This window comes from Pteropus alecto, unplaced genomic scaffold, assembly GCF_000325575.1.
Source record: "Pteropus alecto unplaced genomic scaffold, ASM32557v1 scaffold88, whole genome shotgun sequence".
NCBI classification, from domain to species: Eukaryota; Metazoa; Chordata; class Mammalia; order Chiroptera; family Pteropodidae; genus Pteropus; species Pteropus alecto.
In genome coordinates, this window is record NW_006494611.1 from 8,570,312 (window position 1) to 8,577,265 (window position 6,954).

Consider the following 6,954-nt stretch of genomic DNA (forward strand, 5'->3'; position numbering starts at 1 on the left):
GACAAGCGGAGGCAGAGGCCAGAGAACTTGGGGGTCCAGAGTGGGTGGAAGGTCCTGTGACTTTCCTGAAGCTTCACTTCGATAGAGCAAGGAAAAGCCAAGCCCAGGTGAAGCAGCCCCGAGGCATCCCGACTCTGAGCCCAGAGTCTGCCTTCTCCACTTTTGCCCAGAGCCACGCTGCCCATATTCTCTGTGCGGCTGGGCACTGGGGCAGTTGGTTCCCGTGTCCCTCAGTCTGGCCTTGGTCCCGCCGCCAGTCTTCTCTTGCCCGGGGTCTTGAGAGCAGCTTAGCTGGGACAGCATTGCCAAGCAGGCGGCCCTCTGTCCAACGGGACCGGAAGGATCCAGGCCAGGGTGTCCCGTGGGACTTGACCTGGGCAGAAACCAGGATAGGAGCCGGCAGGGGGTCTTCTATCCTGGCTTCCCCCTTCAAGCGTGTTAGTGACCCCCTCTCTTCAGCGGGAATGAGTGGGGCGGCGGAGGCGGCGCGGCGCTAATGCAATGAGTCCCCGCATGCCTGCTGAATTATTCACGTGCAGTTTATTATGAGAAGCCTGACTCAGGCCTTTCCCGCACCCGCCTTGCGCCTTGCGGGGCTGGCCTGCTCCTCCGCGGTCTCCCTCCTGTCTCCTCCCTTTTGTCCCTCCACCAATCCACCGGGCCTACATCCCCCACCCCGCATCTGCCTAGCCTGCAGTATGGGGCCCTTCCACAGGCAGTGAGACCTCTATGGAATGGATGGCGCTGAACAACATTAGCGCTTTTGCTCAGACCCAGGAATCTCTGGGCAAACTAGGTTAGTAAGAGACAGAGGGTCAGGTGTTGGAGCTTCTGAGGGCAGCAAGAAGACTGGAATCCTCGTTGTAGGCCAAGGAGGGGCAAGGACTGGGGATGCAGCCTCACCCCAAATCCCCAACCCTGCAGCCCCAGGAGCCCACCAGCACCTACTCCAGGCTGCAGAACTGATGGGAGGTGCACAAGGGATCAAAGATTTCACCCCTACCCCAGCAGCTTGCTGCCCAGAAGACAGAAGTAGGAAATATGGAGGCACTCTAGGTCTCTCTTAGCTGACACTTCTGGCTTCCTACTTGGCTGTCCCCCCTTGCCTGGAGAGTAGTCCTCATTTCTGTACCTACCCAATGCTCCTAGTTTTTCAAGGCTCAATTCAAATGCCACCTCCACTGGGATAGAACCAGACCCCCCCAACACTTATCTTTACCCTCTTCACAGTTCCCTGGGCTACTAGGGTGGGAGTGTCTGTTTCTTTCATTCCTGCCTGCTCATTACTCTCCATCTTCTGTCTGTTCTTCCTCTCTGCTTCTAGACCCAAAACATGATAGAGACACAATCCTGTTTTTAAAAAGAGAGCGAGACAATGAACAAATTTCATTCTTGAGTTAGGCTATACCACAGCTGGGTCCAGAACCCAGGAAGCGCCCCCCCCGCCCCCCGCAATCATGGCCAAAAAGCATTAAAGAATGAGGCTTCTGTGCCCCTCTGTGTGTGTTGGAGCAGCAGCAGTGCCTCACACATCTGCATGCAGCTGGCAGAACAATGCACCTACCCTTCCCTCACACCCCTGGTCCTCTTTCTGGGGCACAGACTGAGGTCCCTGCCTCTCTCTTTTGTCTGTTTTTATTTAGTTAGTAATTCATTTAACAAATTCATGAGGAGGCTTTGGTATATGACAGGCTGGCATAGGTCATGGAGAGGTGATTCAGGTCCCTTCCTCCCCAAGTTCACAGCCAGGTGGAACGAGAGGCAGAAGGGCAGACAGACAAACCAGCATGTCCCTAGCAATCAGACATAACACCAAGGAGGTGTGTGCTAAGGAGCACAGAGGAACTGAGCAGGGCAGGGAAGGTTTCCCCAAATGAGTAGAGCACTTAAAACAGAGCAATAGGTGCCAGAAAGAGAATTGATAGAAATCCTTCCTGCCTCAGGATGAGGGGAGCAAAGGCTTGGGACCAAAGAGAGAGGGCTGTTCTAGAGACTGCAGGGTACGTCACCTGAGCCTTGAGCACCTCCTGGGAACTGTCTTATTCCCTCTACCTGTCTCTATCACTCAGTGGTCTGTCTATGCCCCCCATACTTTCAAAGGGCAGTCAACCCCCCTATGCAGGGCTGAAGTGTCTGGAAGAGGTTGGCCTTTGTGGTGGGGCCACCCTGTTACTAGGCTCTAAAAGGGTTCAGTTCACAAAAGAAGTGCGGTGGGGAGAAGCAGGATGGGGTGCTCTCCAAAGGAGTGCCCTGGCCATAGACGCTGTCCCCACCTCTCTTTGCCAGATGAGGTCCTGAGAGCTGGGCCTGGCCAGAGACAGCAGGGCAGGTCCAGAAGCAGTCTTGGAGCCCATTCTGAATTTTGGAGCAACTGTTTCCGTACTCCTCAGGCCTTTGAGAAGGCAGCTGCCCTCTCCCTATCCCCTTCCCCTTCTTGGCCTGCTTCTGACCTTAACCTTTTCTGGATCTCCAACCCCTTTTGAGAATCCAATAGGTTATATAATATCGCCCCTGGAAAAATGTGCCTACTTGGGCTAACATACATAATTTCACACACAATTTCCGGTATCTGCAGAGCTCCTGAAACCCATTCAGAGAGCCTTTGGGGGCTTCTGGTTAAGAACCCCCTGGTTCTGTGATTAAGACTTAAGTCAGAAAAAAATAGTCTTCAAATCCTAATGACTCCAAACAGGCTGTGTGACTTTGGATGGGATACTTAACTTCTCTGGGCTTCATATTCCTTATATGTAAAATTGGGGTAGTAGCAGTAGCTATCTTGTAGGGTTGTAGTATATGAAATGAATAAAACTCTTAGCCTGAAGTCAAGCATACTCAGTAAGGGCTTATTGTGTTTATTGTCATGGTTATTGTTGTTGTTACTGCAGATGGTGGCCTAGGGCAGAATATAAAAACCAAGTGGGCAGTCCCAGTTCAGCTGGGGTGGCAGGAGGTAATCTATCGGAGTCTACTTCTATAGCAGAAGAAACACTTTCTGAATTCCACAAGGGGAGTTAGAGTAGCAAGTGCCTGGGGGACAAAAATGATCCCAATAGGTGGTCAAGTTAACTCATTTCCAGCAGTGTCAGAACCTTTTTTCTGAGGGAAGCACTGGCCTGAGGGCCAACACTGGTGTATGCAAATAATCTGAAAATGAATGGGACTACCAAAACAATCTGGATTAAAGTCTGTGGAGCAAAGCTTTGGGAGTTGACTTGAATTATTCTCTTATTCTAAAGAATAACTCATTTTGTTTGGGTGTACAGGGTCTCCTTATCCTGGCAATTCATGCAATGTTCTTTCCTTCCTCTTTGTCTGGAATATTCACTAAACTGTGGGAAAGCAGACTTTTGGCAGAATAATCCTTTCCCCTTCCACTGGAGATGGAATAAGCCTGGATCCTGGTGGTACAGGCAGCAAGCACAAATTCAGGAGTCAAGATACTGTATAGACCAGGCTCTGTAGACAGGCATTCCCTCTGTGGAGCAGACTCAAGGAGCAAGTTACTTCCAACCCCAGAGGAGATGATACTGGCTCAGCTGACTAGGGATTGGGGACCCCACAGTGTCTTCCCAACCCAGGAAGGGGTTGGGATCCCAGGAAAGGGATTGGGCACGAGGTTAGGTCCTCAGGAGAAACTGGCAGGGTTCCTTTCCACCAACCTCCATCCCACTGCACCTGAGTTACTCCTCCTTCCAATTTTCACAATCTCCAAAACTCTTCTGAGAGGGAACAGTCAAGGCCCAAGTCTTTCCCCTCCATAATACACAATCGCTTGTACTTTAGTTGCTGAATAAAAACTCATTCAAACAATACACGAAGGGTGCCAGGTGTTTGCCTGGCCTGTGAGTGTGGATGGAATCCTCAGATCAGGGTCCTTGCCCTCAAGACCTCTCCGTTTGCCTGGCAGGAGAAGGAGCAAGTCCGATCAAAAAACCAAAACACAGCTCCTTGCTTTGCAGGAGGGGTACTGGCAGCTCCCAGGAATTCAGAAGATCCCAGCCACCCACATACTGGGGTCTGGAGTAGGGAGAAACTGTGGAGTACAGTAAAGGTCCATGGGGGGAATTGGGCTGATCTTTGAAGATGGTCTGGATGAGGTGATGGAGAGATGGGACCCTAAACAACAAAACGGTGCATATCACCAAGTGTCTGGAAGTTCAACAAATTAGGCCCCAAAAAACAAAGCCTAGGGGTTGAGCTGCAGGTACTGCTGGCCAAGAAGGGAAAAAGAGGCTTGGCAACAGTAGGTGGAAGAGGTAATATAGTATATGATTGTGGAATGTCTTGTCCACTTTGAGATGATGTGGCCGCAGACTAAAGGTCCTGGGAAACAGGGCCCCAGTGGAAGAATTCTATGCTCCTGCCCCTCTGCACCCCAATTACATTCCTCATCTTCCTGGCAACCTCATAGTAACCCTAAACTTTGCTGGTCTTGAGAGACTAGGAGATGGGCAACAGCAGAGTTGTCCTTAAGATCCTGTCCTTCAGGCCAATATCAGGTATGAAAACAAGGACAGGAGGAAGGGCATGGGGAATGGTAGGAAGCCCCTCCCAGGACAGTGACCCAAAAGTCTCCATTCCCTGATTTGGAGAGGCCTACTCTGCTAGCATGGAGGTGTAGCTTGCCTGAGATTCCAGGTCAGGGCTTTGAGGGTTATGGCAGGAAAGGGCTGGATTTTAAGAGCAGGAAATGAGAAGAGAGGGCACATCCCTATCGGTCCCATAGCTTCCAAGCCAGCAAGATCCCACTCCCTGGTGCCTTCTCCCTCACGTCCCTCTGCATCATCTCTCTACTCCGACTCCACAGTTGCTAGGCCTAGCATCCATCACCTTGTGGCTCCCAGAGCAGCACTGATACACTAGAGATAGGCCTGCCTTAGGGATAGTTCTGCAGCTCTGGGGGAACTGGGAATAGCATTCTCACGATTCCTATCCCTGAGCACTTGTCCTCCCTGCAAAATGCAGGACAAAGGTGGGGAAGAGAGTAAGTAGCTCTTCTCCACACTCCATGTGAGCCTGGATCAGGCACTAGTGTCCCAAACGAGAATCCTTTCTTCCTACACTGTCCCTCTTACTTTGGACAGCTGCAAGCCATGTTCCAAACAAATTACTAAAAACGAGATAGAGCAACCATTCTGTGATGCACCGAGATCCTTGTGCTGGAGGCATCCAGAGAGAGAACTGTCCCCTGCTCCACAGCCCAGCTTGCCTTGCTCCCTCTCTAGGGCAGGTATGGGGAGCAAGAAGCCCAAGATGTACTATATTTTCCATCCTAACCTCTGGACTGGGCCATGGTCCTCGGCACTGTCCTCTCTTGGCCCTTCTCTAGATCAGGCAGGGCTGCAGAATGGCACTGCCTGCCCAGGAGTTTACAAACAAAGCCAGGGAAAGGGCTGGGGCTGTGTGTGGAGAAGGAAACAGTTTTCCCTCCCTTGGTTCTAACCTCCTTTCCTCTCCTTCTTTCTCTGGGGGCAGAAATAGAAATTTACGGTGGTGAAGCCAGTGGCCCCACACAAACCAGATGAGAGAAGCAAGAAAGAAAAGAACCTAGGGGCACAGCCCCCTTGGGTGCCTCAGGGAAATGAAAGACATAGTATATAAGGGTTCAAACAGGCCTAAATACTCACAGGTTCACATCTCTTTACACAAATATACACATGAAGAACCACACGCAAATATACAGATTCAAAAACATAAACACATTCAAATACCGATGCACACAAATGCTTGCCTGATATAGAGTCCCGCCGCAGAGTTACCAGCCCCTAGTTTCACTCGAACCCGGCCTCTCTGAGGGTTTCTAAGAGCGCAGTCCCAGCTACCCCCGACCCCCTCCCAGCCCCCGCCCCGCATCCGGAACAGCTGGAGTCGGCCGGGCGGTACACTCAAGCCCAGCGTTGGGCTGGGCGGGGCCGCCAGCGGGGCCCCGGCCGGGGCCCGGCAAAGCGCAGCGGGGAGGCCCTGAGCCGACCCCGTTAGCCCCGGCCCCCAGCCCGGCTGCCGGTGGGACGCCGGTCACCAGGCGGGCGCTGGCCCCAGCCAGCCTCTAGAGCCTCAGCCTGGGGTAAGTGTGCGAGATTGCTGGAAGAGGTAAGGCTGTTCCTTTGGGCCCAGGCCGGAGGAGAGTTGCCTAGAGCCACCACCAACTCCCCGCTCTGCCTCTTGTTTAGGGAAGGCTGAGTGCTAGGACTGGCCCCCTCCCCCAACCCCCGGGGTCCCCCACCCCCATGTCCCGTGTCGCTTCAACCAGGGCTGTAGAGCCCGTTCAGATCTCTTAATTCCCTCTTTCCCAGGCGCGTGGCCCGAGGCCGCGGGTGAGAGGCGAGAGAGTCTAGGGGCAGGGGCGCTGGGTCCTTGATAACAGCTCGGCAAAGTCCGCAATAGGCGGTGGCGGAACCCATCCAAGCTCCTGGTCTTACCTGGCGCGCGCGGTGGCCGCATACCTCCCCGGCTCGGCTCTCGCCGCCCTTATAGGGCGCCAAATCCCGGGTCGGAGAGCCTGAGACCTCCGGGCCAGCGCTGCCATCTCAGCCAGGCCAGTGGGAGGTGGGTGTGCGGGGAGCGCGGTTCTCAGTTTGGGGTGGGGGCGGCGGCTTCTCAGTTGTCGAAGGTTCGGGTGCAATAAAGGCTCCGCTAATGTAATTTACAAACAGCTCGGGCCGAGCGCGGCACAGCGCCCGGACTGACAGGCGCATTAGGCAGGCTAATTCCAGCCGGCTCCTCCTACCCCCGGCCCGCTAATTAATGAGCTTCCCAACTTAGAGCCGCTTGTATTGGACAGACAGAGAGTGAAAGAGAGGGCGAGGGAGAGGGAGAGAAGGAGACGGGGGGGAGCAGAAGAGAGAAGATAGAAGGAGGTAGAGAGGGAGGGAGGGAGGGAGAGAACAGAGAAGAGAGAGGAGAAAGACAGGGAAAGGAGAGAGAGAGAGAGAGAGAGAGAGAGAGAGAGAGAGA